Raw genomic sequence first — 20,105 nt, forward strand, 5'->3', positions numbered from 1 at the left:
CGTGTTATACGATACGTCGATACGGATACGCCAGCAAATACTTGATTAATGCAAATGCTCTATTAGAGTATTTTCATTATTCACGTATCTATATACGTGCACGGATCGACGTATACGTATCGTGCAGATTTGTATAAAATAATATTTTAGTCCCGACCTCAATTAGAACTAAACAGATGTAAAAATACGAACCAAATATTGATGAGATATAGTTAAAACACTAAATAGTCATTGCTTTTATAAGATCAAGAACATACATGCTTCGTATTTAAGAACTGTGTGTGACAATTGTAACTTTTTCATATACAAATATGAAAGGATCAAATCGAACACACCTGCCGAGTAAAATTAAAGAGAACATTATGTACTAATAAAAGTGTGTTAATTGAGGCGGGTCAAGAGGGAGAATAAGGGGCCCTTACCTAGGATATACTAAAAAAAATCATTGAATGTTGGCATAATATGGTCCCGGTCCCATTATCAAACTGCTAATAAACCCGTAAACTTAAGTGAGACTATCCCTATCTCCATCTCACTTCTAAAAAGAAATCTGGATCGCCCACTGATTGCTACACAAGTTATGTTTGTTGATTTACTACCACAGTTTATATCTAAATTTGTTCCAGTATGTATTGCCCCTAAATCCCAGCTTTTTAAAGTTATTACGACACAAAGGTATTGATTTGGGTATTTGGTGCTGCATTTTTGTAAGTCCGAGATTATTTTGACGTCAAACGGCTGTTTTGTCAGACAAACTGGGGCCATGGGGCTATAACATCATTTGTGTATTCTATACATTTTTTTCGGAATTAAGTGTACTTTTATCAAATTCTCCATAGTTTGCAGCTATTCAGTATAAAAAGGAAAAACATTTGATAATATTATCTAATTGAGGTCTGGATCTGGAATATGAGTAACTGCTATAGTAGTCATTTGTTAATGTATGTTAATATATTTAGGGGGGGGGGGGGGGGTTGGGCGTTGATGACAATTTCGCCGTGTCCAATTATGAGATCGTCCTTTTTATTGCTGAAACTGGCACATGTTGCTTGAATAGTTCAATTTTACTATTTTCTACATCCCTTTCAATCACAAACTTAATCTTCAAGAAATATTCATTTTCATCAGATTCTCTTTTATGTATTTTTTAATCGTAACAGTGTAAACACATGCACTACTTTTTGATATCCAGAAAGGAGCATTGAGGGCGTGAGCGATCCGCTTGGAATGCATTTGATTAAATTTTTTTTGTGGTTTTTATTGGGATTTTATTATTTCCCTAATTTGTTTAATCCTATATTTTCCATAGATGCGCACCTCAGATAGCAAATCATACACCCGCCTCTTGTATGCTGTTTCGAGGATCAGGGTTTTTAGAAAAAAAATGCAACCAACCCCCTTTAGAATGTTATGACTAATAAAAAATGATTTATTTGTGGAATCGTTTTAAGTTCCTCGATAATGAAAGACGCTAGAGACAGAAGATGTTTTTTCAATGTGTTTTAGAAAGTTAAAATAAAGCATGAAATACATGTAGCCGAAAAAGGGTTAGGGTTGCTCAGTTGCTTCGGACTGAGAGTATCAATCAAATCAAGCACACCTTTTCATCACTGGCAACTGTTTTTAGCATCAATTATGTTATGAAGTATTTACATTTATATTGTCACGTATAATACATCTAAAAATCGTAAATAAAGTACAGTAAACACATAAAATACATACTCATATCTTTATTCGACATGATTTCAAGTTGTCTACATCTGTAAGGTGCCCTCGTGCTAACGGTTTGTGATATGTGTAAAATAGGTGCACGAGGATAGTTTCTAACTTTTGTCAAACACTTCCATAACTCAAAGATCTTTCTTCAGGAAAAAAATAGTTGAAGTATATATCTCAATTGAAATATTTTTTGATATCAAGTCGGATATTATAACTTCTTTGATATACTTTGATCAACTCAAACAATTAGACACAATCAACACTCTAAGCCTCATATATCTGATTTAAGAATGAGGGGTGTACTCGATTAAAAAAACCGTAACCAAAACGTTCAATTGTAATGATCCATATTTTACAATCTTCACCTTTGGGAACAAAACTATATTTTGATCAGAGAGATTAAGAAAATAAAAGCTATTTTTTTATAGACTTCTTTTAATGTGTATTTACATTTTCCTGACTGTTTAGGATCAACGTAGAATTGTATATGTTATATTTTGGTTCCCTTTTCAATTTTCTTCTAGAATTGATGCGAGCAGGGGCGGATCCAGCCATTTTAAAAAGGGGGTCCTTAACCAGGCTTAGGGGGTCCAACTTCATGTCCCCATTCAAATGCATCGATCGGCCAAAAAAGGGGATTCCAATCGCCCGAGGAACGAAATACAACAGACGTTTTCGTCATCGTCGTTTTCAGTGCAAACATACGCAAGTTGTTATTGACAAGGACTTGCATATACAACATGTATAGTCTGGATTTTTAGGACATACCAACGATGCTCAACTATTTGAATTAAAACACCGTTAAATAATTTATCCGTCATTGATTTTTATGTCGGCCCTTAGTATTATAGGTCTTGATATACAAAATCTGTTTTTTCTAGATTTTTTCAACATTTTTTTTAAAAACATTGTAGAATAATTTTTAAGCAAATCTCGATATTCTACTTTGACAATTTGCTGAAAGTGTAATCTAAAAAATAAAAATTAATGTGAATCTCGTCGTTAAATTTAGACAAACGTACTTCAATAATGCCATTGAAATGTTAACCGTGAAACTCGTTCTTAAAAATTCTCGCGGAAATGTGTGTACTCGTTGTTTACGTAAAGCTCTAATAGAGCTTTCTTACACTAGACTAGAGCTTTCTTACAAATTGACGAAAGGTACGTATGCTTGACAAATCATACGTAAGACTCGTTTTAGGGATCCTTTATTTTGACATATTCAAATAATAGTCGTGGCACTTCGGACAATTATCCTACATGCAACGCACTTATTAAATTTTCTTGAGATATATTTAGGATTTCTGGACGTACGATAGGTTAAAATATGATACCACCAGGACGGAGGAGATAACACTACAAAATATCCTAAATATATCTAGTAGTCAGACGAAAAAAATTGCCCCTAAAAGACTTAAAACCGACCCCTCCCCTACTCTTCAATATTACAATGTTTTGAATAATCGTCTCTCCTATGGTAATATTCATTGCCTTAATGTGTATATATGATACACCGGAGGAATGAAACGAATATTTTAGCGTATAATTGCGTTTTAACTATAGTCCTGAACATTCATGAACTATTAGCCACTGGACGATGAGTGACAACTTCACGTCTATCTTTTAAACATGTGTAGTTTTAAATCGTCATTATAAAATCAACAATATATATGGTGCAAAATTGTAGATTAATATTCTTGATATAAAAAATCTGTTTTTTCTAGATTTATGCAACATTCCTTTTGAAAAACTTTGTAGGGGTAAATTCAGTAAATAAATATACGTCATCAGGAACCGCCCATTTAGGGGAGAGCTTTCTGTATAACACTGAAGTTATATGGTCTTCTGATTGGCAGATAATGTTTGTAATAAATATTTTTTGGTAGATGGATCAAAACTAGAGTTGAAAAAAAATAAAAAATCAGTGCTGAAACTATTTAGTTTTGTGTCCAGATTGAAAGAAATAATAGAAATTACACTTGAAAGTTATATGATATCAATGAAAGGCATGAATATTCTCCCCATTTACATCACATTTTACACATATTTCTTCTCATAAATGTATAAAATCATATGAAAAAAATGCATTACCTCCCTTTGACGGAGTGTTTTTTTTTTTAGCTGTGTTCCCCATGTTAAGTTGTAGAACAAGTGGTAAACAAGCACTTTTCTAGTATTTTAACACTCGAATAATGTGACCGCATGAAGGTATTCATTTTTTTTACATAACGCTTTGCGTTTCTTTATTTAAAGAATATACTAGACAAGTTTTCATGATTACAGGTCCTTCATCTATGAAACAAGTGTTAAAATGTTTGTAATTGGATTTTTAAGTTAAATTATTGCTTTTAAATACTCTAAATTGTTACTTCAATCTCCCTTATGTAAATTTTGGTCAAACCTAATCTTGTTTTTTTCATATTTGGCACTTTTTTCTACTTCAGTTCTAGCTGTCTAGTTTTGGCGAAGAACCCTACCTGATGTCCGGGTAACAGGAATTTCTGCAGAGTGATTGTCAATGACATTTTGTGAAATTTACAAGTAATTAAAACACAGATTTAGTATAATGAAACATAATTGTTGTTTTATTTGGTATGAAACTGCTTAAAAAAGCCTTTGAAAAGTCTTTTTGTGGTCTTTTCATGGTACTTAACCAAACGCTTCCATATAAGGAAAAAAACTAACTAAGAGTACACCAATACTTTAGTTTCTAGATGTACTTGCAATACTACTCAAAGAAAACACAGAAAACAGTTCATATTTATTAAACATAGTATTTTACACCATTCTTTTAAAAACAATCAATGCCCAACTGTATATACCAAATATACATTGGCCGCAGTATGGGCTGTAGTATAAATTTTGCTCTATCTTTACAAATTCAGCATTTTTGAAGGTTGTATTGAAACTGGTACTTAAAAATTGGATACATTCCATGTTTATTACAAAACTAGAGGCTCTAAAGAGCCTGTGTCGCTCACCTTGGTCTATGTGCATATTAAACAAAGGACACAAATGGATTCATGACAAAATTGTATTTTGGTGATGGTGATGTGTTTGAAGTTCTTACTTTACTGAACGATTTTGCTTCTTACAATTATATCTATCATGAACTTTGCCCATTAGTAACAGAGAACTATATTTGGTAAAAATTTACATAAATTTACCAAATTAATGAAAATTGTTAAAAATTGACTATAAAGGGCAATAACTCCTTAAGGGGTCAATTGACCATTTAGGTCATGTTGACTTATTTGTAGATCTTACTTTGCTGAACATTATTGCTGTTTACAGTTTATCGCTATCTATAATAGTATTCAAGATAAACAAAAACGGCAAAATTTCTTTAAAAATTACCAATTGGAGGGCAGCAACCCAACAACCAGTTGTCCAATTCATCTGAAAAATTCAGGGCAGATAGATATTGACTTGATTAACAATTTAACTTCTTGTCAGATTTCCTCTAGATGCTTTGGTTTCATAGTTATAAGCAAAAAACTGCATTTTACCCCTATGTTCTATTTTTAGCCGTGGCGGCCATCTTGGTTGAATGGCCAGGTCATCGGACACATTTTTCAAACTAGATACCTCAAAGATGATTGTGGCCTAGTAGTTTCAGTGGAGATTTTGTAAAAGATTACTTAGATTTATGAAAAATGGTTTAAGATTGACTATAAAGGGCAATAACTCCTAAAGGGGTCAACTGACCATTTTGGTCATGTTGACTTATTTGTAGATCTTACTTTGCTAAACATTATTGCTGTTTACAATTTATCTCTATCTATAATAATATTCAAGATAATAACCAAAAACAGCAAAATTTCCTCAAAATTACCAATTCAGGGGCAGCAACCCAACAACCGATTGACCGATTCATCTGAAAATTTCAAGGCAGATAGTTCTTGACCTGATAAACATTTTTATCCCATGTCAGATTTCCTCAAAATGCTTTGGTTTTTGAGTTATAAGCCAAAAACTGCATTTTACCCCTATGTTCTATTTTTAGCGGTGGCGGCCATCTTGGTTGGTTGACCAGGTCACGCCACACATTTTTTAAACTAGATACCCCAAAGATGATTGTGGCCAAGTTTGGATTAATTTGGCCAAGTAGTTTCAGAGGAGAAGATTTTTGTAAAAGATTACTTTAATTTACGAAAAATGGTTAAAAATTGACTATAAAGGACAATAACTCCTAAACGGGTCAACTGACCATTTTAGTCATGTTGACTTATTTGTAGATCTTACTTTGCTGAACTTTATTGCTGTTTACAGTTTATCTCTATCTATAATAATATTCAAGATAATAACCAAAACAGCAAAATTTCCTCAAAATTACCAATTCAGGGGCAGCAACCCAACAACCGATTGACCGATTCATCTGAAAATTTTAGGGCAGATTGATCTTGACCTGATAAACATTTTTATCACATGTCAGATTTCCTCAAAATGCTTTGGTTTTTGAGTTATAAGCCAAAAACTGTATTTTACCCCTTTGTTCTATTTTTAGCCGTGGCGGCCATCTTGGTTGGTTGACCAGGTCACGCCACACATTTTTTAAACTAGATACCCCAAAGATGATTGTGGCCAAGTTTGGATTAATTTGGCCAAGTAGTTTCAGAGGAGAAGATTTTTGTAAAAGATTACTTTAATTAACGAAAAATGGTTAAAAATTGACTATAAAGGGCAATAACTCCTAAACGGGTCAACTGACCATTTTGGTCATGTTGACTTATTTGTAGATCTTACTTTGCTGAACATTATTGCTGTTTACAATTTATCTCTATCTATAATAATATTCAAGATAATAACCAAAAACAGCAAAATTTCCTCAAAATTACCAATTCAGGGGCAGCAACCCAACAACCGATTGACTGATTCATCTGAAAATTTTAGGGCAGATAGATCTTGACCTGATAAACATTTTTACCCCATGTCAGATTTGCTCTAAATGCTTTGGTTTTTGAGTTATAAGCCAAAAACTGCATTTTACCCCTATGTTCTATTTTTAGCCGTGGCGGCCATCTTGGTTGGTTGACCGGGTTACGCCACACATTTTTTAAACTAGATACCCCAATGATGATTGTGGCCAAGTTTGGTTTGATTTGGCCCAGTAGTTTCAGAGGAGAAGATTTTTGTAAAAGTTAAAGACGACGGACGACGACGACGGACGACGACGGACGACGGACGACGGACGCCAAGTGATGAGAAAAGCTCACTTGGCCCTTCGGGCCAGGTGAGCTAAAAAGATGGAAAAGAAGTAAAGAAGTCTCTTATAGGGGTAAATTCAGTAAATAAATATACGTCATCAGGAACCGCCCATTTAGGGGGCGCTTTCTGTATAACACTGAAGTTATATGGTCTTCTGATTAGCAGATAATGTTTGTAATAAATATTTTTTGGTAGATGGATCAAAACTAGAGTTGAAAAAAAATAAAAAATAAGTGCTAAATGTACTAATTTTTTTCCCTTCAGGGTTGAAAAGTAATGGGGGTCAGTATGGGAATTCAGTGAGAATCTACATTGTTTGTAAAGAAGGCCATGTGAATGCCCAAAAATGCCGCATGACCCTATGTTTTTATTGTTGCAAAAGATAGGGCTACATTTGTACTTTCATGAATGATATATGAAAGATTTTAATTTCTAAAGGTAAATCAGGTATACATTTATTTCCACACATAGATTAGCATTAAAGTCAATGGGAGATTTTTTTACTGAATTTACCCCTGTAGCATCATTTATTTTTAGCAAATCTCGATATTCCACTTTGACAATTTGCTGAAAGTGTACTATAAAAAATGTGAATCTTGTCGTTAAATTTAGACTAACGTACTTCAATAATGTCATTGAATGTTAATCGTGAATCTCGTGCTTAAAAATTCCCGCGGGAATGTGTGTACTCGTGGTTTACGTAAGTAACGTATCGGACGTAAGAGTATTTGACACTATTTTTCTCTATTTGATTATATTAAAATCGTGTATTATTTGCGATATTATTATTTTTAAAAGATAAACTTGATTTAGAAAAGAATGCTGTTTTACTGGATAAAACAGACGCTTTTAACTGTTGTTGTGGAAATGAAATATGTGCTCCCTTAACGTTCGTTCGTACCTTTCGTCAATTTGTAAGAAAGCTCTAAATAGAGCATTTGCATTATTCACGTATCAGGATACGTGCATGGATCGACGTATACGTATCGGGCAGATTTGTACAAAATAATATTTTAGTCCCGACCTCGATTAAAACTCATCAGATGTAAAATATGAACCAAATATTGATGACATATAGTTAAAAAACTAAATAGTCATTGCTTTTATAAGACCAATAACATACACGCATCGTATTTATGAACTGTGTGTAATAAGTGTATCTTTTTCATATACAAATATTTTATATACATGTATGAAAGGATCAAGTCGAACACACCTTGTCTACGAAAATTAACGTTAACATTATGTACTAATACAAGTGTGTTTATTGCCCGAGGCGGGTCAAGAGGGAGAATAAGGGACCATTATCTAGAATTTAATTAAAAATTATCATTGAATTTTGGCAGAATATGGTCCCGGTCCCATTATCAAACTGCTGATAAACCCGTTAAATTAAGCGAGACTATCCCCATCTCCATCTCACTTCTTAAAAAAATCTGGATCCACCACTGATTGCTACACAAGTTATGTTTGTTGATTTACTACCACAGGGGCTGATCCAACCATTTTTAAAAAGGGGGGATTCCCAACTCAGGACAAAAAGGGGGTCCCCATTAAAATGCATTGTTTGGCCAAAAAAAGGGGGCTCCAACTTACGAAACCCCCTTGATCTGCCAATTTACCACAGTTTATATCTAAATTTGTTCCTGTATGTATTTCCCCTGAATCCCAGCTTTTTAAAGTTCTTACGACACAAAGGTATTGATTTGGGTATGTGGGGCTGCATTTTGTATGCTTTGTCTTTAAAAAAAGTCTATTGTATAACCTCATTTGTGTATTCTACACACTTTTTTCGGAATTAAGTATACTTTTATCAAATTCTTCATATTTTGCAGCTATTCGGTAAAAAAAGGAAAAATATTTAATAATATTATTTAATTGAGGTCTGGAACAGGAATATCAGTAACTGCTACATGTAGTAAGTAGTCCTTTGTGAATATATGTATCATTATCATTTTGTTTAGTTTCTTTTGTTGCCTGTTCTGACATAGGATTCGGAATTCTTTAACACTGACTTTTATTGTGCTTATTTTTGTGTTTCTTTATACTACATAGGCTAAAGCTATAGGGGGACGTGGATGACAATTTCGCCGTGTCCAAATAATGATATCGTCCGTTTTATTGCTGTAACTGCATGGCACATGTTGCTTAGATAGTTCAATTTTCCTGTGTTCTACATCCCTTTCAATCACAAAATTAAATTTTCAAGAAGTATTTATTTTCATCTATTTTATGTAATTTCTATCGTAACAGTGTAAACAAATTAAACTACTTTTGTAGATGTCAAGAAGGGAGCATTGAGGGCGTGTGCCATCTGCTTAGAACGCATTGATTATCATTTTTGGGGGTTTTTCATTTGGTTTTATTAATTTCCTAATTTGTTTAATCCTATATTTTCCGTACACGCGCACCTTTAGATAGCAAATCATACATCCGCCCCTTGTATGCTGTTTCGAGGATCAGGGTTTTTAGAAAAATGCAACTAATCATCCCTTTAGAATTATATGACTTATAACAAATGATTAATTTGTGGAATCGTTTTTAGTTCCTCGATAATGAGAGGCGCCAGAGACAATAGATGTTTTTTATTGTGTTTAAGAAAATAAAAATGAAATACAATGTCATGTTGCCGATAGAACGGGTTAAGGTTGCACAATTGCTTCGGACTGATAGTATCAATCAAATCCAGCACACCTTTTCTTCACTGGAAACTGTATTTAGCATCAATTATGGTATATACTATTAAAATTGAGAAAGGAAATGATGAATATGTCAAAGCGACAACCACCCGACCATAGAGCAGACAACAGCCGAAATTATCAAGTATAATACATCTAAATATCGTAAATGAAGAACAGTAAACACATAAAATACATACTCATAGCTTTATTCGACATGTTTTCAAGTTGTCTACATCTGTAAGGTGCACTCGTGCTAACGGTGTGTGATACGTACGCGGATACGTGTAAAATGGGCACACGAGGATAGTTTCTAACTTTAGTCAAACATTATCATAACTCAAGGATCTTTCTTCAGGAAACAAATAACTGTCAGGAAACAAATAACTGGAGTACGTATATATCTCAATTGAAATAATGTTTTTGATATAAAGTCGGATATTATAACTTCTTTGATATAAATTGATCAACTCAAACAATTAGACACAATAAACATTCAGAGCCTCATAAATCTGAATTAAGAATAAGGGGTGTACTCGATTCATAAAACGTATCCAAAACGTTTAATTTAAATGACCCAATTTATTTTTACAAAATCACCTTTGAGAGTTTAAATATATTTTTATATCCTATCAACATCTTACGAACGAACGAATATCGCCCTAACTTGACGTAACTTTCCGTAACGAGAAAAGAGGGAGCAGTAATTTATCTTATAATTTTGGATTATCGGCTGTGCTCTTCTTCCCTTTCAAATGTCTTTTACGTGTAAAATATGCACGCTTGATTTTTTAAAACCATTTTGAATCAAATACATATTAATATATTTATTTGATATTATATAATATATAATATACAATTTACTGTTCAATCAACACAGTTGAAAGTCTTATTGATCTATTAATTTAAGTGAAGAATATTTAATCAAAGGACAGTAATCGTACAAGAAATTTTAATAAACATGATGACAACACCACTATTTAGTATATGTGACAAAGGTAAATATAGATTCATCTATATAGATCGAAAGGGATAGGATTTTTTTTTTTATCTTAGCTAGAAGCTGATTAACGGTAGAAATTCTTTCGTGGACACGAGGTTAAATAAATCTAGGAGTGAACGCCTTCCGACTTAAATTTGAAAAGAAAACATCCCAATAAGTTCTGGGATAACTTCTTTGCCCCAACCACTAAAATCCAAATGATTTCTTCTTATTGATATATTGTTATAAATTGGTAGACCTAACAAGAAAAATAAAGGAAAATATTGAAATACATATTTTAACTTATATATTGTGTTTTTTTTTTGTTATCATGGCCTTTCTTATTCTATGTGTGCATGTTTCCTCTATAGTATAATTATGAGTATATACATTTTTTTTTCTTTTTAATTGTTTCCGTTAAGCTTCTATGACATACTGTGCATATTTCCTCTATTTTTCATATTTCTAATTTTTCTTTTTAGTTAGGGGTGTAATATATAAAAATATATATTTTGATAACTATGTGACTACCAGTTGTGTTAGGGCTGTAGCACTCACACTTTCAACAAGAACACACAAAACTCTATTTCTAACGATAGATCGAGTGCACCATTGAATATCTTTAACTGATTCCCAATAAATATTAGGAAAAAAAAGCTATATTAGTACGACTTATCTATTCAAGATACTCTCCGATACGAAATAATGAAACTCATAGTAACTCAAACCCATAGAAGGGACGTCGGATATATGAAATATATTAAAGTTGTGTTATCTCGATCACTTATCAATCCTTTACCAAACGCTAATTTTGCAATGAAATGAATGGAATATTTGCCACTGAACGTTAAACGCCAAACAATCAATCAACCAATTGCAAACTAGATGTGTTGAATTTTACAATCAAGGACATTATAAAAAAATATCTTTTCGAATGGATAAGGGAGATAAATCGAACGCATATATACGACATGTCAACAAACGGAACTCAACGTAAGAAAACGAAACAGTCAACAACAAAAAATAGATTGGAACACGGATGTCTAATGACAACAATAGAATGCAAGGTTGCAAAAAAGGATATAAAGTTGTTAACTTTTGTCTTTTAAACACACTGCAGTATCGGTAGACATTTATTATGGATTTTATTATAACAAAATTACTGCTCCATAACGATACGTTCGTAGAGTTTCGTCCGTTCGTAAGATGTTGAGAAACCTCTAATTGACGAAAGGTACGAACGAACGTAAAGGGAGCACGTATTGCATTTCCACAATAACAGTTAAAAGCGTCTTTGTTTTATCCCGTAAAACAGCATTCTTCTCTAAATTCAATTTATCTTTCAAAAATAAGCATATCGCAAATAACACACGCTTTTAATATCAGAAAATAAAGAAAAATAGTGTCAATACACTTGCGTGCATTACGTTAATTACGTAAACCACGATTACATACATTATCGCGGGAATTGTTCAAGCACGAGTTTCACGATTAACATGTTAATGGCATTATTGTAGTGCGTTAATCGTTTAACGACAAGATTCCCTTTTATTTTTATTTTTACGAGTATCGTTTTATCAAATTTTTAACATGGATCATCGAGATTTGCAAAACAAGGATGCTACAATGTTTTGAAAAAGCAATGTGAAATAAATGTAGGAAACAGATTTTGTGATATTTTTTTTTTTTAATAAATGTTATGGTAAATGACGAAAAGTAATGTTAATCTTGTGATCGCAGGCAACAAATGTGAAACTAATACTTTAATTTCAAATTCAGTTTAATATGAACGTAACAAATATAAAAAAAAAGAAGATGTGGTATGATTGTCAATGAGTCAACTCTTCACAATAGACCAAAATAGCACAGAAATTAACAACTATAGGTCACTGTACGGCCTTCAACAATGAGCAAAACCCATACCGCATAAACAGCTATAAAAGGCCCCGAAATGACAATGTAAAACAATTCAAACGAGAACTTGAACTAACAGCCTAATGTATATACAAAAATTGAACGAAAAACAAAATGTGTAACATATAAACAAACGACAACCACTGAATTAAAGTTCGCAATGTTAAGCAAGCATTAAATGACTAAAAAAAGAGAAGAAAACCATTCATTTAACTTCAAAAGGGGGAGGGGTTATGGTTGTGGATTTAACCATAATAACTAAACGCATAGACGTCCAGTGGCTAATATTTCATGAATTTTTTGTTTGTTTTGTTTTTAGAAGTATGTTTTTCTTCTGTCTTCCCTATATTTAGTATATTTTATAAAGTGATCTCCTTTCATCTGGTGGTATTATATTATTGTACGTCCCGAAATCCTATATCTCACGAAAATCTAATTTAATAAGTGTCGTTGCATGTAGGGTAATGGGCTTTAGTAGGCTAACATTAAGGGTGAAATGTTATCGAAGTTCCATGACGATTTTGTTATTATGTCAAAATAAAGGATCCCTAAAACGAGTCTTACGTATGATTCGTCAAGCATACGTACTGCGATCGGGAACCAGTCTAATAGAGATGACCAGGATATTGACGAACGAACCTATCTCGACGAACGAACGTATAAGGAGCGGTAATTGTATGTTTACAAACGTACCTAAAACCAAAAGGTGTTGTTATGTAATCATCTATATGTTTGAATTGTATTCGGATGCAATGAAGAAAATAGAGAGAAATGTATTATATATACCAACTTTAAATGGTTTTCATGATTTATCGATAAAAGACTTTTAAAAGTGTAACGATATCATATACATGTAGTTTTTATAATTGTTGGACGCATGATGAAATAAACATCACGCTCAGGAGTATTCGAGTGCACCGACAACTTTTACTTTACTCGTACAGATATGAATGTATAATTTAGATTATCTCAAACAATATGTAAATGTGATACTGTGGGATCGTTTCTTTATCTGTGTTTTTAATTTGGTATTAAAGTTTTATATGTAATCTCATTGATCAGTTTATATATAAAAGATATGTCTTTTTTTTTAAGCCCGTCTAAAAATGTTTTTTTTTAATGAGGAGGGGGAGGTTGCAGTATGTTAAATGGTGTCTTGCACTTTTTGTGATCTCTGTCCTTTTTATTTTTCACCCTATTCGGTCCTGCCTTTTTATATATGTGAATCCTGACTTTTTTATTACATAAATTGTCATCCGCTTTTTTTACACCACATTCAATTTCATGTCCTGCCTTTTCAAATTTCATCCTAGACCCCCCCCCCCTTTCCCCCTAAAATGCATATGGTAGTCTGTTATCATACTTGTCAACCTCTGACGGAACAATCTTTTTAGTTTTAAACTGGTCATCAGATTTCATACAAGGCTTACTTGGTCCATCAAAAATGCAAATGACGACATTAGAACCTCACAACAAATTTATAAGAAAAATGCAGATACTAATGTGTATGCACACAATACCAATAACGTTTGTGAGGTAGAACACCCCCTTCCCCCCAAAAAACCCAACCAAAGCTTATGAAAACAAACATACATTATAGCCAAGGCTTCGTGTTGAAGGCCGTTCTTTGACCCATAATAAAAGGAGAGTAGTATACCTTATATATTATTGACTTCATTGTTTAGCTAACAAGCAAGCCAACCAAAAATTATACCTTTACCTACACACTCAATTCAATTGGCTGTAATTCTGTTAAATTATCACAAAATAACACTACAAAAATAATCTAAATGTTCCCTTGAAATTGCAAGTCTTATTTTGATTTCCTGACATATTCTCCTTTCACCATTAGGCAAAAAACTGGATCGCTGTTACAAAATAAAATCAGCAAAAAATATTTCTAAATGAAATTCAGAATGGAAATGGGGAATTTGTCAATAAGACAACAACCCGATCAAAGAGCAGATAACAGGCGAAGGCTACCAAATGTCATCAACTCTGCGAGAAATCCCGCATTCGGAAGTGGGCCTCAGCTGGCCCCTCAATAAGATTATGCACTAGTTCAGTGAAAATGGACGTCATACTAGACTCCAACACATATAAACGAACTAAAATTTAAAAAAAATACGTACACGACTAACAAAGCCCAGAGACTTGGGATAGGCGCAAACATGCGGCTAGGTTAAACATGTTTTGTGAGATCTCAATCCTACCTTATACCTCTAGTAAATGCAGTTTTGGTCCTCGTGGAAAGAAATTTCGTTTAAAAATTTAAGTTATGATCCTAGACACCAATGGTAGAACTAACGGAAATACAATAAACGATTCAAACCCAGAAAGTGCTGTTGAGGCATGGTGTACAAATGTATGTCATTCGTAAATAGTAAACTTTGTTATCACTTTGGCGTTTCGATGAGAAAATAATGTATTTCGCTTCTTCCCAATAATAAGCCTTTCAAGTCTATAGGTAATTATTTTTGACGTTTGAAATGTAGAAGGATTTCGTTTAGTAATATACCCATTGTAGAAAAATAGGTACAAAATAACTTAATTTCCGGTAATTACATGTTTACTATAATTAAAATAAGAGCTTTGCCCTAAATTGTCGATTTTCACATGAAGCCATATAGCAATCGGACAAATGTCACACAAGAAAATGTATTTGTCTCAAGAATGTCTAAACCAACATTTAAAAATGATGTTTTTATTCTCTGTCTGATTTTTTTAATTTTTTTTATGCCATAATGTGATACTCAGCGAGTTGAAATGTACTTAAAGTCCATCTGTGTGCGTGGGTAGGATGATCTGGTCCAAATTTTCTAGGGCTATATTCCTTAGTACTCAAAGATTGGACCCTCACCCGTATGCGCATCCTATGACGTGGTAAATTGGATAATAGTATTCGTATAAATTTGCAATTATAATGAATAAGCTAATTGAATGAGCGGAAAATGTAATAACCATAAGGATGCAACTCAACTGCACTCTGATTAGCAAAAGTATCAAATTATACACTAGTAATACACTTCAATATCTATTTTTGTAGCATCCCCTTTTACGACATGCAAAATATTTAAAAAAAAAAAAAAAAAATTAGGAACTTATTTCTTTGATTTGATCAGGGTTCCTTGTAATCAGTCTAATCTGGCTTGTTTAGGGGCATATAAAGCCAACGAAGATAGATAAATTTCGGAAAAGAAAACAAGATTTAAAATACAAGATAAATTATATCAAAATGGTAAAATTTGAAATCTATGCTTTCACCAATTTATACCCCCCAAAAACACTGGTACTTTTGGGACCTCAAATTTTAAAACAGAGTCTTGAATATCGAGTGCACCTTTTTCTATTGCAGCAAACATTAAGCTATTTATGATTGGAGTGAACTTATAAACAGGTAATATTTCTTTAAAGTACATGCAGAACCATGCAATTTCTTTCACTTGAACGATTTTATGTTGGATTAATTCATTTTAAAATATGTATAAACTACCGCTCCCGCTTCGTACGATTCGTCAAGTTACGCTTTCGTACGTTCGTTCGTCATTATCCTGGTCATCTCTAATAACCAGTTAGCTTGGTCATAAGACTACACAATGATACTACCTGTCTGCCGTAAAAAGGTCCTAGTTGAATCAACGGTTTTCAATTTCGTGGATATTGTGAATAAAACTTAAGGCTATTTTGTATCACTAAGTATGTTAGCTTCCAATTTATCTTAAATATGTTCATATAAAAAAACTTTACCTGAAAATTAGGTTCTTCATCACTGCGTACTTTACATCTAAGAATAAGTTGATGGTTTTCTCCTATTCCATAATTACTATAGTAAGGCGGAAGGAACTCTAATCCCGGCACACTTGTGATATCTACATAAAAAAAAACTTTGGAAAATCAAGGATGCTCAGAAGAAAGCAAGAGAATATATTTGTATCAATTATGATAGAAAGAAATGTTATCATTAAACCGATAATTTAAGGATTTTTTTTCTAAACAAACTAAATAAGACAAAACTGCATTATTTTTACACATAATTGCATCTTTATATTAGTGGGTCTAGAAACCTTTTCGAAATGAGGGAAAATTCCGATATTTTTTATTACCGCAATTTTCAATTTTTTCAAACTTTTCTATTTTGAAATTGTTGGTATTCATGGCGAAATTTCTTGTATTTTTATTTATCTAAGAAATCAGACAATACATTAATTATTCGCATTCGCCTCCGATGTTTTTGAAATTTAGCTGTAGACATGCTAAAGCGGACTTCAAAGATAATAATACAAATACAGTCAGACGTTGAACCTGAAATCATATATTCTTACAATGTGTTTCAGGGCGCCTATATACATGATATACATCATAACTCTCATAAGCTTTGTTGTGGCGCATAGCACCATATAATAAGAATATGTATATCCAATGTACTTTGTAACCCATTATTAACTCTTAGAAATATATAGGTATATCTACTAAAATATCACTTCTGTAGAACAAATTCACTATCTTTAATAATTTTAATATTTGAACTGTACTATTTAAATAGTAATCATCTACAATTGTCATTAATTTCACATAAATAAATTCGGTGTATTTGCTGTCTTCTGATCGGTTAAAAGCATTACTTCTATGTTCAATGTTGTAAATTTTTATGGAGACACGCCCACTCTGACGTTGTGTATTCATACGCCATCATTTGTGTACGTTGTTATTGTTAATATAAATAATATTAGCCTGGCATCCGACCCAAACTAGCTGCGCGTCGCAAGATTAGCCAGGATCCCAAACTAAAATAATATTAAAAGTTCTTTGAAACTTATTTTTATAGAAATTTATTTATAATGAATGGCAATAATTTATTTTGAATTTATTGAACCATAAAATTAATTTTTGACTCTTCACATTTTTCATAATCAACTTCGCGGATTATTCAATGTGAAGATTCAAAAAATAGTTTTATGGTTCAATAGATTTAAAATAAATAATAGCCATTCATTAATTAAATTAAAATTGCAATTTAAGACAAATTGCATTAAAGAGTCAATTACACATGTTTAATGACTAAATCGCATATCTAATATTTCGTAAATTAGCTTTCTTTCATATAATTGTCTTTAATTTTCAATTATGAATGTAATTTACGTGTTTATGACTTTTAATTTTATATATGAAATCAGATGGTTGTCGTGTGATTACTCTAAGCAGGTGTTCGTTACCATTATTTTGCAATAAAGATTGAAAGAGATCATGCGCCACAAAATTTGTAACATTTAGTTTGATTTTATGTCATGTTTTTGTTATCATAATCTGACCACATATTTACTAATCTGTTTCCGGCCGTTATTGAAATTCTTGATAATATTTGTATATTCCGAAGGCATACGAAATGTTTTACGGAGGGGACCAATCTACAGATATACAGACCCTACAAAAACTGGGGGTGAACTCAGGGGCTCTAGAAGGAAAGGATCCTGCTGCATATGTGGCTCCCGTCTTGCGACTCATGTAATTACTGACCCGGTGATAAATCTACTTTGGTACGTCACATTCGAGGCAGAGAGAACGGGATTGCGGTTTTGACATTGGAACATATCTGTCGTCAAACGTTGTGTGTTTTCTACTCTTTGGTCGGATTGTTGTCAATTTGATAAATTTCTTGTTTACATTTTCAAGCGTATTCCTTATACTGATAGTTTTTGTAGTTTATGTAGACAAAACGCGTGTCTAGCGTATTAAAGACGAAACGCGCGTCTAGCGTATTAAATTATATATATATATAATCCTGGTACATTTGATAACGGTTTGTATATAGTTTTTGTAGTTTATGTAGACGAAACGCGAGTCTAGCGTATTAAATTATATATATATAATCCTGGTACATTTGAGAACGTTTTGTATATAGTTTTTGTAGTTTATGTAGACGAAACGCGCGTCTAGCGTATTAAATTATATATATATAATCCTGGTACATTTGATAACGGTTTGTATATATTTTTTTTAGTCTATGTAGACGAAACGCGAGTCTAGCGTATTAAATTATATATATATAATCCTGGTACATTTGATAACGTTTTGTATATACTAGTAGTTTCTGTAGTTTATGTAGACGAAACGCGAGTCTAGCGTATTACATTATATATATATATAATCCTGGTACATTTGATAACGGTTTGTATATAGTTTTTGTAGTTTATGTAAACGAAACGCGTGTCTAGCGTATTAAATTATAATCTTGGTACATTTGATAACGGTTTGTATATAGTTTTTGTAGTTTATGTAGACGAAACGCGTCTTATTTGTAAATATTTTTTTTTAGTATAATATAGTGTCTTGTAAGTAATTTTGGGGTAGGGTATTGTTTGTTTAATAGTGAACGTATATTGTGTAGGAATAACTTTTATTACTATCAATTTATAATTCATTATAAAAAAAAACAAAAAAAACTACCAGATGGAAGGCAAACGCCTGAATCTGACAGATAGAGGTCAATTTGTCGACAAAAAAAGAACCCGTATGTAAAATGTTTACGCCCACAAACTGCGCCACCTATATTTTTTTCTTCGTCGTCTTTGAGCACGATGCTCCATTCTTTAAGGAATTAACACTTTAAATTAACTGAAACATACAATAGTAATAATATATAACATATTTGAATATATATATTCCCATGCTTAACTATGTATGATATGCTGGCAATATGCGCAATGTTCTTTAATTCTACATTGAAAATGAGTTTGTTCCGTATTTAAAAATGGCGGATTTCAATGTTTACATTTTTTCATGAAATAATAATCTGACAGAATTTGATATCCAATCATTTATTAGCAATTTTATAATTGTTTTCTGAAGATCATCCAATTAGATTTACCGTTATAAAGTGGCTACATGTTACCAGCCTTCGTTACATAACCACGTTGTTTTTGAAGAGGACTCCTCACGGAAGGTTGTATTAGCAATTGTCTTCAGAAAAACACTCATTTTTGTTTGTAATATCGCCATATATTAAGCTCTTGTAACACCACACACACACTTATAACATCTACGAAGTATCCAGACGTGTTTGTTGTCAATTTAAACACAGATCTGTGTAAATTCAACCGATTTAGGTCCTTGTTTATCAGTTTCCAATACACACAGCCATCCATTTTAAGTCAGCATGTACATGTATTTTCATACGTTATTGTCCCTGTACACTTAGCATTACCTTATTTTTTAATTGTAACGGGCATTAGATTGATTGATAAATTGATTGTTAACAGTTGGACAATGCCACATATCACTAATTGTAGCTTGGTACATAGTGGAAGGGAGCCCGGTCCCTGTAAACTTTGTGGCACACATGATCTCAAGAAGCGTTATGTTCATATGTGTCAGAAAAAGGATAGACTCCCTGCATATTATGAATATGTAAAGGAACATCATTCTATAGAAGATGATGATTGCATTTGCAGGAAATGTGATGCAAAGTTAACAGCAAAGTTTACAAGGGACAGTCGTCTCGTGAGTGATGATTTTACACCCCCTACTAAACGCAGAAGTCTAGAACTCTGTGATAGTGCTAGTAATGCACCAGATTTTTCTGCATCTATTTCAGGTTCATGTTCCAC

Source organism: Mytilus trossulus, chromosome 11 (genome assembly GCF_036588685.1).
Source record: "Mytilus trossulus isolate FHL-02 chromosome 11, PNRI_Mtr1.1.1.hap1, whole genome shotgun sequence".
Lineage (NCBI taxonomy): Eukaryota > Metazoa > Mollusca > Bivalvia > Mytilida > Mytilidae > Mytilus > Mytilus trossulus.